Here is a 16061-nt window from a genome sequence, read left to right as displayed (position 1 = left end):
TGCAACGTGTTCCCAGAGACTGGGAGGTTACAAACTCCTGGTCCTGGACAACGTGTTGCTGAGGCATCAGTCAGAAGGAGCGGTGGAGAAGGTGGCCGTCTGACTGATGCTTTCAATTTTTTAGTCCGCAGCCCCAAGGTATGATCGGTTCCAGCACCCATCGCCAGCGTCTGATTTACATGGTGCAGGAATACCTAGGGGCAAGGTCAGACTTGGACACCTTTCCCACCGAAAATCCTCTGGCTTACTGGGTCTTGAGGATGGATCACTGGCCAGAGCTTGCACAGTATGCAATTGAGCTACTGGCCTGTCCTGCATCCAGCGTTCTTTCAGAACGCACCTTCAGTGCTGCTGGTGGCTTTGTTACCGATCACAGGGTGCGCCTGTCCACCGAATCAGTTGATCGACTGACCTTCATCAAGATGAATCAGTCTTGGATCACCCACAGCTACCAAGCACCTGAAGCTGATGTAACAGAATAATTTTTTTTGAAATATCACATCCCTTCAAGACTGCCTATGCTGATGCTGAGTGACTGTCCTGTTATGTTGATTATCTATCCTCTTCCTCCTCCGCTGATATGTTGGAAGAACATTTCTGGTTCTGGTTGATGCCATCAGCCCAATTTTTCTGCCCCTGTTTAACAGGGGCGTTTAAGTACAATTTTTGATGCAATGCTTTGCATCAGGGCTAATTCCTGCAATCAAACAAGAGTATATGGGAGAGGTTGCAGTGTGGTGGCACCAGCACCAGTGCCTAAGGCCCAATTTTTCTTCCCCTGTTTAACAGGGGCGTTTAAGTACAATTTTTGATGCAATGCTTTGCAGCAGGGCTAATTCCTGCAATCAAACAAGAGTATATGGCAGAGGTTGCAGTGTGGTGGCACCAGTACCAGTGCCTAAGGCCCAATTTTTCTGCCCCTGTTTAACAGGGGCGTTTAATTACAATTTTTGATGCAATGCTTTGCAGCAGGGCTAATTCCTGCAATAAAACTAGAGTATATGGGAGAGGTTGCAGTGTGGTGGCACCAGCACCAGTGCCTAAGGCCCAATTTTTCTGCCCCTGTTTAACAGGGGCGTTTAATTACAATTTTTGATGCAATGCTTTGCAGCAGGGCTAATTCCTGCAATAAAACTAGAGCATATGGGAGAGGTTGCAGTGTGGTGGCACCAGCAGCAGTGCCTAAGGCCAAATTTTTCTGCCCCTGTTTAACAGGGACATGTAATTACAATTCTTGATATAATATTTCACAGGAGGGCCCCTTCCTGTGCCCACCCAGAGTAACGGTGAGGACTTATAGTGTTGTGGCACCAGTACCACAACCACCAAAGGTCAATTTTTCTACCACTGTTCTACAATGGCATGTAATTACAATTCTTGATATAATCGTTCACAGCAGGGCGCTCCAGCGCCCACCAAGAGGGCTTACAATGTTGTGGCAAAACCAACACCTTGTTCCGCCATTTCTGCAGAGCATATAGGGCAGGCCCCTACTTTCAAACATCCAATTTACAAACATCTCCTACTTGCAAACGGAAGGAGACAACAGCAAGTGAGATGAAAAAAGATGGACGACAAAACAAATTATACAGGGGTGATAACCCTTCCCTATGTTTTCCAAAAAGCTTAAAAATAGTTTTTTTGACTGGAGCTACACTTTAAAAATGTACCAGTTGAAAATTACAAACAGATTCAACTTAACACAACAAACCTACACAGTCCCTGTCTTGTTTGCACCGCCTGTATACTGCTGTTCTGAGTATATAGGGCCTGGGGGCCACACGCATTTCCTTTTTTTTAAAATGGGTACGGGGTTCCCCTTAATATGCGTACAAGACCTAAAGGGGCTGGTAATGGGCAGGGAGGGCTACCCATGCCATTTTTCTCAATGATTTTCAACCATATTGCAGGAACCAGATATAACATTAAAACCGCAAGCAGTTTTAAATGGTGTTATTTCCGTTTAATGTCATTTTGTGCAGGGACTGTTCTAAACACGGGAAACACGTGGCACTTCACAGGCATACTACAGACACCCCCCAGGCACCATATTTAAAGGAATATTTCACCTTTTTTTTTTCACTTTAATCGTCATTAAAATCAGTGCTCCTGCCAAAACGGCCATTTTGAAAAACATTTTAGGCATTGACCCATGTCCCCTGGGGCAGGAGCCAGGTCCCCAAACCCTTTTTAGGACAGTATCTTGCATATTAGCCGTTAAAATTAGCACTTTTCATGTCAAACGTTCGAGTCCCATAGACTTCAATGGGGTTCTAAAGTTCGTTCGAATTTGGGGTCCGTTCGAAAGTTCTGGTGCGAACTGAACTGGGGGGTGTTCGGCTCATCCCTATTCCCGACACGCTATAATGAACTTAGCCTTAATATAGATTGAATAGCTGTTTGGACCAAGCCTCGGCTACATACTGTATAGAGCTCTGTGCTCCAGCAGTGGGAAAATCAAAAATCGAGTCGGGCTGAGCCATTCATAGCCAATCTATGAAGGAATACAAAGCTTCTTCTGACTGGCAGAGAGGTGGGCAGATGACATCACAATCTCCGACTCAGCCATTCAGAGGAAGCCTTGTATTCTTTCATGGAATACAAACCTCCCTGTGAATGACTGAGTCTTAGCACGACTCTATTTTGTACTTGAGAGTGGGACTTAGAGTTCCCATCCTGCTGCTGAAACACAGCACTGTATACTGTATTTAGCTGAGGCTACACACAGGCTACACACAGTTTATACAGAGCACGCAGTGGCAACATCTAGTAGTGAAGGTAATGGTCTGTAGGCATACTGCTGTCAACCTAACATGTTGCAGGCAGTGGCAGCTGGTCAGTAAGATAGTAAGGTATGTTTACAGTAGAAGGGGGGCACAGGGGGAACCTCATCAATGTTTTGGTGCTCGTTCATAATCCAGTAAGAGGTTGAGAGCAGGGACATGGGTGGCACAGGAAGCTGTGGAGCTGTAGATTGAGCAGTGGTGTCTGTACCTGGTTGTATGGTTTGTATGAGGGATTGGCAAGAGCGAAGGAATCACAAGTGACCAAACACATTTCTAGATATTTTGGCAGAAAAGTTGCCACATGATGAAGGACCACAAGAGAAATTAATGCAGTCCAGACAAAATAAAAATCAATAGTGAATAGAACATATCAAAAATAATGCTGCCACCACAGAGATAAGGCAAGCTGCAATATATTATATTTTTTGGGGGTTTAATGTCATTTTATAAGAAGCAGAAATAAATTTGTAAAAATATATTTATTTTATTAGTTCAAAGGCTTAATCGCCGTCATAAATTTAAAATAAGGACTCTAGTATATGTTATTACAGCATATCGATGGGTAAAGGATATATGAAACATTTGGTACAGAGATAGTTACAGGAAAAATTTACAAATACATCAATATTTCAAAAGCTACAAATAGCACCCATGCTACCCCAATGCATTTCGACCTCCAGGGTCTTCTTCGGGGGGGACAAAACCCAAGCAGAATGGGTGATTATATTGTATATTCTGCAAATAGTCAAAAGAAAAAAGACTTTCAATAGAAAAGTTTTTTAGCCTACAAATTAGCTAATTATTATACCTTATTTCAGTAATATTTACCAGTTCCACCAAACCGTTACTGTTCAACCAGCGACTTTTATTAAAATCTGAAAAAGAAATTAGTGCCTTCTCTCAAAGGGTCATCCTGGTACCGCTGCCCTGCTGTTCTAACCCACTTCATCCACCCACCAAACTGGGGGAAAGAAGGGGTGGGGGGGGGGGGGGGGAGAGGAAAATGACTTCACGGGGGCATCGATCACTGACTTGCAAGAATTGACAGTATCTGGAGTTTATCCAGGGGAACCAGAGGAACAGAAGAGGAGGTTCTTGGCACACCCTAGGTGGCCACACCTAAAAATAATGAAATATAATAAAATATAAAATAAGTGTTCCACGTAAAGATATTCTAAGTGAATATATAAATGTTGTGTTACAATATTCCTTTCATTCTTTTTAGAATATTTAGGGGTGTGCAGCCAGCTCGTTATTTTATTTCCATGCACTCTCTTTTTTCTTACATTTAATGTCATTTTATATAACTGCCTAACATCTAGCTTTAAAAAAAAATTGATGTGGTGTGCTACACTTTTCTCTAGTCACCTGTGATGTCATTAGCTTTTCATTTGAGTCTGACTGCTGTGACAAGACAGGATAAAGCTGAGCCGGCTCTTCACCACCTACCCCTGCAGCAGCAGATCACAGCAATAGCGATCAAGTGCTGCTAAAAATATTAATGATATTGTAATGTAATAATTAGTGCCACCCCCCTCTATCCACGCCATCCCACTATATGGATATATATCCACAACCACCACGGCCGCCCCAAGGTTGTTCTTCTAAGCACCTGATTAGAGCCATAGGCTCTAATAGGCTTCAAAATAGGGTGGACTCATGGCACAGAGCATTGCACCATGAGCCCATCCAGGTGTTAAACAGCGAATGAATATTCACTATTGAAACACTGATCCCCAATCCAGCCATTCAGAAAACAGGTCTCACACCTGCTTCATGGTGCATTGCACCATGAGCCCACCCAGGTGTTAAACAGCAAATGAATATTCACTACTGAAACACTGATCCCCAATCAGGCCAATCATAAGTGGGTGTGAGACCCGTTTTCTGATTGGCCAAAAAGAGAAGACTCCTGATTGGCCGTCGAGGAGGAGGGAGGAAATGGAAGCCACCGCCATGATGACTCATGTGGAGCAGGGGAATGGGAGGGCACTGCCGAGCAGGGGAAGCCACTGGCGAAGTGATGGGGTACTGGGGTACAGACCAACTGAAGTTGGTGGCATACTGTTTGGGGGGATGTCGATGGCATACTGTTTGCCGTTCCCCACCAAAAAAAAAATAGTAAAGCAATAGATTAGCACTATATCACTATAAGTATTCGGTTACTGCAGGCATGCATGGTAGGAGTCCACAGTAGGGACACAGCAATTAAGACCTGAAAGGGATGCTAACCATTCCCAGTATATCCAAAAACTGAAGAAAAACAAGTTGGCTTTGCACTTCAGAATCCAGCAAAGTACAGCTTCACATTAACAGTATAATCACAAACAATTACTTACAAAATAAACCTATGAACTTTGTCAAATTTAAGGTAATATAATGATGATGATTAACATTACATTTTATAAAGCATGATAATATAAGTGGTGCAGATTACACAAACAATTTGCAATTTAAGCAAAGCAGAAGAATGAATAGACCACAGCTTGTCTGAAATTACAATGGATCCAAGTTTTCCTCCTTTAAATGCTATGCTGCTATCACTGTCTTTGCCTAATGAATAATGCTCACTACAGCTGTTACAATCAAAAAGCTTCATATTTTAATTCCGTTTGCTAATTTAAAAAGCAACATACCTTTATACCGGGCACATTCAGCTTTGTCAGTCCAGGAATTTAGTATAGCTGCAACGCTGTCGGTTTTCTATTTATCATGTGTTATTTAAGTAAAGTGAACTTTGTTTTCTCAGATGGAGTTTGCTTAGTCATTAGTTGGCACACAGTGCTTTTTAACTGATTAGCATGCTATTGAGCTTTAACAAAATTTTCACCGGCTTAGAAACACCCTAGAAGAAAAAGTTACCCGACTAAAGCCTCTAAGCTACAGAAAGCTCTTGCTTTATTGTTGCTCACGGCAGGCTTTGGGTAGCAGTATTGCACTTATCCAAGCAACTGTGCAATACTCTTCCATTGAGCCACTTTCACACAATCATTCCGATCAAGTCCGCCTGTGTCAGTTTTTCAGGCGGACCTGATTGGATAGTTGATTCGTCCCCAGGGCCGGTGCTACCACTAGGCAAACTAGGCAGCCGCCTAGGGTGCCCTGCTGCCTAGGGGCGCCCGGCCACTAGTGTTCCTACTCTCTTCTCTCTACAACAAGCAACTAAGTCTCAGCATCAGCAGGCAGCACATAGTGTCAGAGGCACAGGACTGTGTCTGTCCCGACTCCCGAATGAATGGAAGCAAGCAAACATTTATTGATGGGCACTAGTAGGCTACATTGATGCGCTGGTGAGGCTGCATTTGATGGGAATTTAATTAAAAAGGTGGGGTATACATGGGCAGGACAAAGGGGGTGGAGTCAGTGGTCGAGCCAAAGGGGTGCAGCAAAATGAAGTTTCGCCTAGGGTGTCAAAAATCCTTGCACCAGCCCTGTTCGTCCCTATGGTCTGGCAGGTGTGATCATTCCAATCCGGTCCGGTATAAAAAAAATGGCAGCGGATCCGCCCTCCTCCATTTAGGTGGATCAGAGGGCAGTCGGATTTATGCCGTCTCCTACCCATAGAGCAGAGTGTGTTCTGTCTGTTTCCGCTCTGCAGATCCCCTGCTGATCGGAACGTGCTTTCTCTTTATCAGCTTTTTTCTGTAATAGGATCGATTTTGCTGAAAGCAACATCAAATGTGGCACAAGTCATTTTCAGGAGCACTGTGATGGAGCACAACTATGGGAGCTTTAATTTGCAAACATGAGGTGATAACGGTGATGTGTAGAAGTCCTGTGTTACATTTCTAGTCTATGATTGTCTCCTGAAGTTGTCCCCAGCATCCAACTGACTCCTGTATCATGCCTATAGTCTCTGACCAGTTGAATATCTGCACTCTCTGACAGTTTTTTGTAGCATTACACTTACTTAATATAATAAGCGCCTCTTTGGTGACTGAAGTCCCCTATTTTAGGTAAATTGACCACCACTAGCCTAAGGTATATGGAATTACAATGTTTAGTATTAATAATAAAAATGAGAAATGATAGACCTAAAAGTGTATATACAGTATAGCCAAAATCTTTTGACTATATAAACCAGTTACAAGCACTTTCAGGAAGTGCACTGCTATTCTCTTCAATGCCACCAGCCATCACCCACGGCCATTAATTTGGAGATTTTCTGCCACACAGTATCTCTGATTAAAAAGGAACTTTAGTCATTTCTCTCCTTACCTTTTACTGTCCTCTGCACAGTAAGTATACTCAGCTAGCCAGTGGATCCAGCGTTGAGCTGCTGGTATCCTCCTCTCTGCAGCCACTGTATGGGTCTGGCGCCACCATGTTGCCTGTGATAGCTGCCAGCTTTTCTGGATGCAGGTGCTGCTAGGCCCACACCCCTCCTTCCTTACTGAATGGGACTGCTTGTCATGCATCCCAGAAGGCACCACTAGGCAAATCTCGGAAGCTGGGGGGGGGGGGGGGGCAAGCCTCTGAAGCCAGAAAAAAAACACAAAGTACACAAAAGAAAAGAACCCTGTATTGACGCTGCGGAGCGGTGGCAGGATGGAACTGAGGAGAGTGCTGCGCGAGCGTGAAGGTCCGCTTTAAGAAGAAATTGCACTCATACTGCCAAGGCTGCGTTGAATAAATTAACTCAAAATGTTCCCCAAAGAGGCCATCCCATAGGGCCCCTAAGGACAAGCAAATTTAAGGTCCCGAATAGGATTAGGAACATCTTTTGGAACAGAAAATAAAACAGCCAGGCAAAATACAAGAATTTCATATGCTGGTTGCCTAAAATGGGGGTCACTGCAGTAAACTGAAGGATGATCTAGGAAGGAATTGATACTGATTGACTGATATTGATTGTCTTACAGTCATCCACCCTGGTGGCAGCAGTTGTGGGCCCTTTTATGCTCTCAAAGGGCAAATAATGTTGTTGACTTAGTTGTTTGACTTAGTAAAATCCGGCCCACCCTGCAACTTCAACCAAAAAGTGAGGCCTGCCAACTTACGGTCCACCGTCGCCGTCCACACAAAATGTACTCTTAGACCCCATACACACTATTAGATTTTCTGCAGATTCTTGTCTTCAGCTTTACCAAAACCATGTAGTGCAAGGGCCTGCCTGGTCGCATACAAATTGAAACTCTTAAGCTTTATACACACGATATGATTGTTGGCCAACCGAGTATCAGATTTTTGTCAAAAGGGCGTGTGCCAGGATCTTGTCTTGCATACTAACAATTGTTGGCCAACAACACGAACGTATTGACGTACTAGACATACTACGAGAATATAAAGATAAAGTTAATTTCTCAAGCGCCACTCTTTGGGCAAATATCGGTTGAACCAGGCAAATATCACCTGTCCCACCCCAAAGGGGCTTCGGTTAATTACGGCATTGACCCTTGGGACAGTGCGGTCACTTATACCTCGTTTGATGCGGCTGTGTCTCAGGCTTGAATTCTATCATCCATTATTTGGATGATTTTTTGTGCATTGGGCCGCCGGACACCAATAATTGTGCTGTTTTGCTGGGGACACTTCAGCATGTGGCTGATAGGTTTGGGATTCCTTTGGCACTCGACAAAATGGAGGGCCCTAGGACAGAATCGTTTTTTTGGGGGATAACTATTGATTCGGTGGCCATGGAATGCTGATTTGCGTCAGGCAGGACGTAGGAAGCGGGACGTGCAGGACGAAGAAAGCAGGCAGAAGGTGCGGTTAAAGGAACTGCAGCCGCTGTTGGGGAAAATACATTTTGCCTGTAGGATCATTCCTCTGGGCAGGATTTTTTGCAGGCAGTTGTCTCTGGCGACGGCAGGGGTTTCCAGCCCGCGCCATTTCATTTGCTTGTCGCGATCTGCGGGTGTGGGATGAATTTTTGGCCACATACAATGGTAGGTCCCTTTGGTTGTCGAGCCCGGTCAGTAATGCAGATTTGGATCTGTTTACTAATGCGACCAGGTCAGGTGGGTACGGTGCCTTCTTCTGGGGCAAGTGGAGTTCCGGCAGCTGGCCGGCGGCGTGGCAGGACGCTGGTTGGTTGAAGAATTTGGCACTATTGAAACTGTTCCCGATAGTGTTAGCAGTGGAAATTTGGGGTGAGGAGTTTAGGAATAGGAAGGTACGTTTTCACTGTGACAACCTGGGGGTGGTGATGGCCATTAACAATTTGTCAACCTCTTCTCCGCCGGTGGTGCGCTTGTTGCGCCATCTGGTGTTGTTGTGCCTTCAGCTGAATGCTTTTGTATATGCGGTTCACATTCCCGGAGTGAGTAACAAAATTGCGGATTCTTTCGTGTACTGGGGTGTTCGGAGGGCGGAGGTTAGACCTGGGAACAGGCAGTTAGGTTTAGACCGGGAGGTGGCCTGCGTGCACTGGATTGGTGTGAGGGGCATGCTCTGGCAGGGGGCGGTTCCCGAGGTGCATCGTTTTGCCAGGTGTGATAGGGCCCCAGATGTGCTTGTCATTCATGCCGGGGGCAATGATTTAGCTATGAGGCCTTCCTGGGACCTGATCCGTGACATCCGCTTTGATTTTCTTCAGCTTCGCTTGGATTTTCCTGGCACCACCCTTGTCTGGTCGGAGATTGTGGCGCGTGTGGCATGGAGGGGTGCCAGGTCGGTGGACCCGGTTAACAAGGCTTGGATCAAGGTCAACAAGGAGGTGGGGAGGTTTTTTGTGCGGAATGGGGGGTTGGTAGTGCATCACTTGGACCTGGAGTCTGAGACCTGGAAATTTCTTCGGGGGGACGGCGTTCATCTTAACGCCGTGGGCACTGACCTGTGGTTTTTAGGCTTGAAGGATGGAGTACAATGGGCGGGGCGTGGGGTGTAAGGTTTTACACCTGTGGCATTTTGGGGTCCTTGGCGGTGGTAGCAGTTGGTGTTTTGGATAAGTGGTGGGGAACCATCTGTGGTATGGTGTCCTTTGAGTGGGAATGGGTCACTGGATATTCTAAGGACCCTGGGATGGCTGAGGTCAGCTGGGTTTAGGCTCCGAGACGGCATAAGTAGCAGCTGGGGTTGCAGCTCGGTTAGGTGGTGCCTCGGACACACAATTAAAAGAGAGGATAGATTGGTACCACCAAGGACCTCAAAATATATATTACAGAATATAGAGGGCAGGTAAAGTGTAGATGGGGTGTATATTGGGACGGTAACTGTTTGAAATTGTTGATGTTGAATAAAGTTGTTGTGTTAATAAAAGGCCATCCTTGGCCATTTACCCCACCTATGGTGTAGTGTGTTTATTTAAGGGGATACAAGGTATTGGTAAGTGGTGATAGGTTAAGGAGTAAAGGTTTTGGGCAGATCTTACCTACCATTGTCAAGGAGAGAAAAGGAGAAAGGTAAAAGAAAGGAGAGAAGAGAAAAAAGAGGAAATAGTAAGGGAAGTGGATCCCCAAGACACAGGGAGAGCTAAGTCGCATAATACTGGCAATTTTTTCATGAATCATGGTCCACAATATTTTGTGTTTGAGTCTTCCAAAAGATACTGAGGGTGTCTTACATGCTTCTGCTATAGTGACTTTTGCCAGCAGCAGCATAAAAAAGATCAGGCAATTCAATGGGTGCGGTCACCTGGGTGACAAGTGTGGTTGTTGTTCAATAGAGAGTCCTTTCACTTTTTGGAACATCAAAAACACCCTATTCCAGAAATGCCTAATTTTAGGGCATTCCCACCAGATATTAAGCATAGAACCTTCCAACCTACAGCCCGAAAGCATTCCGTTGTAACTTTGTTATACATCCTGGCCAGGTGAACAGGGACAAATATGGTTAATGCTTGAAGTCCAGCCTCTATAAGGGAGATGTTTAGAATACAGTGACTCATACACCATGGAAATGTCCCCTCTAGTGCTCTATACTCTAGTGCACCATTGTTTGCATGTACCTAGAGATGGTGGTTCTCCAGGGGGCCAAATCCAGCCTAAAAAATGAAACATTTTATAGAAATGGGAGCCTTTCTGCGATAGGCATCTCTAGAACTGAGGGACAGTTGAGAGGGTGAAGGGACCATGATAAGTGAAAAAGTGACCGATACGATATAGGCCAGTGAAGGCGAACCTTGGCGCCCCAGATGTTTGGAAACTAAATTTGCCACAATGCTCATGAACTTTGTAGTGTAGTGGAGCATTATGGGAAATGCAGTTCCAAAACATCTGGGGTGCCAAAGTTCACCATCACTGATATAGGCCATTATTTGTCCACAACTTAAATGCTCCAATGTCCATACCGGGGGGGGAAAGTTAGGATTATGAAATATATGTACGAAAGGGGTGACTACAGGGGTTAGAAGTGGGTTGGGTCGCAAATGGTCCCATTAGGTAAAGGAGTCGGATAGGGTAGGTGATCTTATTAAGAGTCGATATTTTGGGGGACGACCCAATAGGTAATCGATTGTGAAGGAACCCATTACAGTCTCTCACGCAGAGTACACAATCGATAGTTGCATTCGTTGAGCTGCCTTATATTATACATTCAAGTTGGGCACACCAAGCCCTCCCTTCACCCTGGGAGTAAACAGGGTAGAACATGCCAGTCTACGGCCCTTGGTTCCCCAAATTAATTTCAACACATTGGATTTACTGTAAAACGGAGTAAGTCTGATCTAGAGACCGATACCAGCAAGAGTTTAGGCAGGAGGCTCACTTTGACTGCATGTATTCTACCCAGCCACAGGAGATCATGTAAAGCCCAGCCAAAAAGAAGTTATGGCATTTTAATAAAATAAAAAAAGTAGAGGAAACTTTTTTTTTTAAATGTATGGTGCTTTGTCCTTTTTTTTTTTTTTTTGTAAAAATATAAATAAATAAATAAACATCAGTTATTAAAGCGGTGTTTCAGCCCTAAAATTTCTTTTTTTTAAAGTCAGCAGCTGAAACAAAAGTAGCTGCTGACTTTTAATAAGGAGACTTACCTTTCCAGGGCACCCACGATGTCGGCCGCCGAGGCTGACATGTCCCTCGGCTCTCGGGTCCCATCGCTGCCATCCTCACTAAGGGAAACATGCAGTGGAGCCTTGCGGCTTCACTGACCGTTTCCTACTGCGCATGCGCGAGTCGCGCTGCGCTTTGTGAATGGGACGCGCTGTGTTAGGGAACACACAGTTCCCAGAACACAGCACGCCCCATTACCCAGAAGACAGCGCGGAGGAGGGGAGAAGACTAAGATCACAGAGGAACAGGAAGAAGGCAGATTAGGAACACTGCCTAGCAACAGGGATTTCTGGCCAGGTAATGTTTTTTTTAAAAAAAATTTAAGAATATTAATCTCTACCTGTCTATAAAAAAAATTATATTAAGCTCATTTGGGTACAATGTTGCATGATTGAGTAATTGTCAGACAAACTATCACAGCGTGTACAGGCTGGCATACAAGTGATTATGCTCAGCTTGACCGTGCTGTGGGGGTTCAGCACGCATGGGTGGCAGCTCAACGAAAGCCACGCTGAGCTGCAAAGACGAAGGCTGGCACACTACAGCCCACCTACACATGTGCTCTGCAAGGCACCAAAACCAAGCAATTGATTTACAATTTTGTAACCCACCTCAATCACCTGTCAAAACCATGCATACTGTATGCCACTGGACAGTCCCATACCCACTGTAGAGGCCATGCAGCTGTACCTCATGGCATAAAAAAAATAATAAATAAGGGCATGTCACATTTGGAAGGTTATACTGCCTGCCACCTCACTCCATAGTGGTGCATGCACAACTCTGACGCAACTGCGCCTAATACTCCAATTTACCTCATATGTTTCAGAGCAATTAGAAGACAGTAAAGCTGGTAATTTACTGATCGAAATTCAACCGCTTCAGCACTGATTAGCCCAATTTTGATCAGTGTGTCTGTCCCTGCTCAACAGAAATTGACTTTTGTAATCAGCGTATTCTGGTAGTGGTGGGTTCCACTGTCAGAATATAATGCTTCAGCAGGGGAGAATGTTCAGAATTGGTTACATTTTTTCTGTTCAGACTGTTTTTTTTTTCAGCTGAACGAAAAAAAACAACAGACTATGGCTCGCTTAAATTGTTTATAAAACGTTGTTGTTTTTTTTTAAATAAAAAAACAAACATGCCTATATTTACCTGCTCTGTGCAATGGTTCTGCACAAAGCAGTTCCAATCCTACTCTTCTGGGGTCCCCCTCCCGAAGCTCCAGGCCCCTCCTCTTCATTGGGTGATCCCAGGGGGCACCCGTGCATGCGCGCTCCAGAAGTCCTGCTGCTGTGTCCATTGACATAGACAGGACTTGGCCCTGCCCACCCGGTCCCATGTAATCGGATTTGATTGACAGCTGAGGGAGCCAATCGCTCCTGCTGTTATCAGTCTGTCCAATGAGGAGAGAGACAGTGGCGAGAGCTGCGGCACTCGTGCACATCACTGGATCGGATGGGCTCTGGTAAGGAAAAGGGGGTCTGGGAGGCAGCTGCAGCACAGAAGGTTTTTCACTTTAATGCATAGAATGCATTAAGGTAAAAACTTTAAGGCTTTACAACCACTTTAAGATCAGGTTTTCTATGTTTTACCTTTGTCAAATATTTAGGATCTTTAAATGATCATGCCACACAATAGTGATACTTAAGTTTGGTGGGTGTATACTCATGTGCTGACATGTCAACACCAGAGTCCCCAAGAAATACAAGCTGTTAGGTGATTTAACTTTCCAATGCCTACCAATATCTGAAATATCCATTTCAGTTGCAGTGCAACACTGCATAACTGGTGTTTCAAAATGTATTCTTAAAAATGATAAACTAACTGTTTTGTGTTTCCACTGTCAGTCATATGCCAGCCATTTTGAGTATTACTGTATCCAGCTCCTTTATATAGCACAGGTGGTGGCTTTTCACTGAGTAGCATTATATTTACTTTTCATCAATATGTCAACATTGTGCATTATACAAGTACATTATCTCTTTATACATTATGGATTCTGCGCACATGTTATTGTGCAGTACCAATAATTACACAAAGAAGATAGAAAAAGGAGCTAGAAAAAGCTGTGTTAATGTTTTCCATTTTATTTTATTTTAAGATAATAGACCTAATAGGAAAGAGAAATAGAGCAATGAGATGAATCAATTCAGTCCTGGCCAGCTATGATGTATCAGTTGTACTTAACTGAGTTTTCAAAACTGCATAAAACAAACATACTGGGGTTTATTCACTAAAAGCAAAAAGGCTGCGGAGGGACTTTGCAAGGAATTTTCACTTTGCAAGGAATTTTCCCAGAGATTAGTAAATGTGGTAAAAATTCACTTTGCAATGAATACCCAATCATGTACTAGAGAAAAAAGAAAACGTCAGAGCTTCACTTAATTGTAAGGGAAAATTCCCTTTAAAAGGAACAGCCTTTTTGCCTTTAGTATATTGTAGATACAAACTGTATTTTTAACACAGAAAATAATGTCTAAAGACACCCATAGGTGTGAACCGGGGCGGACTGACCATTGGGCCACTCGGGCATTGCCGGAGGGCCCCGAGCCACCAGGGGGCCCCATCAGGGTTGCCAGCCTCAGTAAAACCAGGGACAGTATGTAAAAATCTGTGTTTTTTTTACATCTGTCTCTGAAATGTCCCTTACCGTCATCCTTTTGGTTTAAAAATCCCAACATTATAGCTGCCCCACCTCTCCAGTACCTTCTCAGCCAATAGAAACGTGTATACTGTGTGTACATGTATGTGTATACTGTATGATTGTATACTGTGTGTGTGTATACTACGTGGCCCCATAATCTCGGATTGCCCGGGGGCCCAATGAGTTGTCAGTCCACCCCTGGTGTGAACCAATCCTTGTTGTGTCCTGTATGGAAGATGCTTGGGAAAAATATCTTATTCATTTAAAGTGGTTGTAGTCCTCAGTCTAAATGAACAGCACTAGTGTCATTTCTGCTGCCCCATTTCTCTGCAGTCAGCATGGATCACTTCTGACAGGTTTTCCTTACACCAAGAGGAAAAAAAGGAGGGCGGGGAGGGACCTCCAGCAGAGTGACAGCCTCAGCTCTGTTCCTGTGGGCTGTGTGGAGAGGGGTGTGTACCTTCCTTCCAATCAGCTCACAGAGCTCTCCTTACTGAGCTCTGCAGAGGGTAACTTCAGCTCTCCGCCTGCTTTTTTTTTAAAAACTCAGACACAATTTATTTATACATTTAGCATGGATGTAGAGAAGAGAAGGCTGCAGAAAAACAGCTATGACTTATGTAGGAGGATTTGTGTTATCCCTGTGTATCACCTGAAGATAGTCACTTCACTGGGTATATAACAATCACTTTAATCTGAATTTATAAAAATTATTAATATATACTGAATATATCAAAATTTAATGCATTCAGCATCTACTGATTTATGCTATATATTGTGTTCAATATGAAGGCTGAAATGGGGATGAACCACACTGATCATGTTATGATCATGCTACAGCAATATGGGGAAGTAGACATTGCTTTTAATTCTTCTCTCCCACTACAGAGCTACTGATGTTATGCTGCACCATTCTCCTCTGGCCAGCAGGGGGGAAGTTAAAGCCAAGCGAGGGTATAGACTTCTATGCAGCATGCTGAGAACCCTGGGAGTCAAAGTTTAGGATGGCAGCCATATAATGGGACCCATAGACTCCTTGTACTACAGATCCCAAAGGACACTGTGCAGTAGGAGGAGTGGAGAAAGGATTTTTAGTCAAATTGCCTGGGAACATTTTTTCTCTTGGCGCTGAGGAGAAACAGAGAGCAGAGCACCTGAGAGTGAGGACACGCATGGGCAGCGCAGAATCACCCACATCACAGATCCTGCACCGCTGCCAAATAGAGGCTGAAGCATCCACGCACTCTCTGTTTCCCACCACTGATCAGCATGATTCCCAGCGAGCGCCATATTACCCTCCTCTGCTGTCCCCCCACTGATCAGCTGAGGCTTTTAGGGAGAGATTTTTTTTTAAAAGTCAGCAGCTACAAATACTGCAGCTGCTGACTTTTAAAATAAGGACACTTACCTGTCCCAGGGTCCCGCGATGTCGGCACCCAAGGACGAACCGTCCCTCGATCCTCAGATCCTGCCCGCCGCCATCTTCGGTAAGGGAATCAGGAAATGAAGCCTTGCTGCTTCACTTCCCGGTTCCCTACTGCACATGCGGGAGTCACGCTGTGCAATCCGAATGGTCCCTGCTGTCTCTGGGACCCATGTGTGTCCCAGCAGACATCGCAGTGGGACAGGAAGTGGTATAGACTCCCAAGGGAGTCTATGCCCAGAAGTGGGTGCAAATACCTGTCTTAGGCAGGT

At 44.6% G+C, this 16061-nt stretch overlaps 1 protein-coding gene across 2 annotated transcripts in view; it reads right to left on the bottom strand.

Annotated features, from left to right (window-relative positions):
* Positions 1 to 16061, bottom strand: part of DDC (dopa decarboxylase) — a 232366-nt gene that overhangs the window by 202463 nt on the left and 13842 nt on the right. Inside the window, exon 1 of one of the 2 annotated variants that reach the window (XM_077491762.1) lies at positions 5423 to 5560. The exons of the other annotated variant lie outside the window; for it this stretch is intronic. The gene's annotated coding sequence lies outside the window, so the exon portion shown is untranslated. Of the gene's footprint in view, positions 1 to 5422; positions 5561 to 16061 lie in introns of those variants that run through there. 2 annotated transcript variants of the gene reach the window in all.

Source organism: Lithobates pipiens, unplaced genomic scaffold (assembly GCF_037356315.1).
Source record: "Lithobates pipiens isolate NorthernLeopardFrog02 unplaced genomic scaffold, aLitPip1_a1.2 Scaffold_19, whole genome shotgun sequence".
Taxonomy (NCBI): domain Eukaryota; kingdom Metazoa; phylum Chordata; class Amphibia; order Anura; family Ranidae; genus Lithobates; species Lithobates pipiens.
The sequence above is the reverse complement of the archived record's forward strand: the minus strand, read 5'-3'. Positions and strand labels throughout refer to the sequence as shown.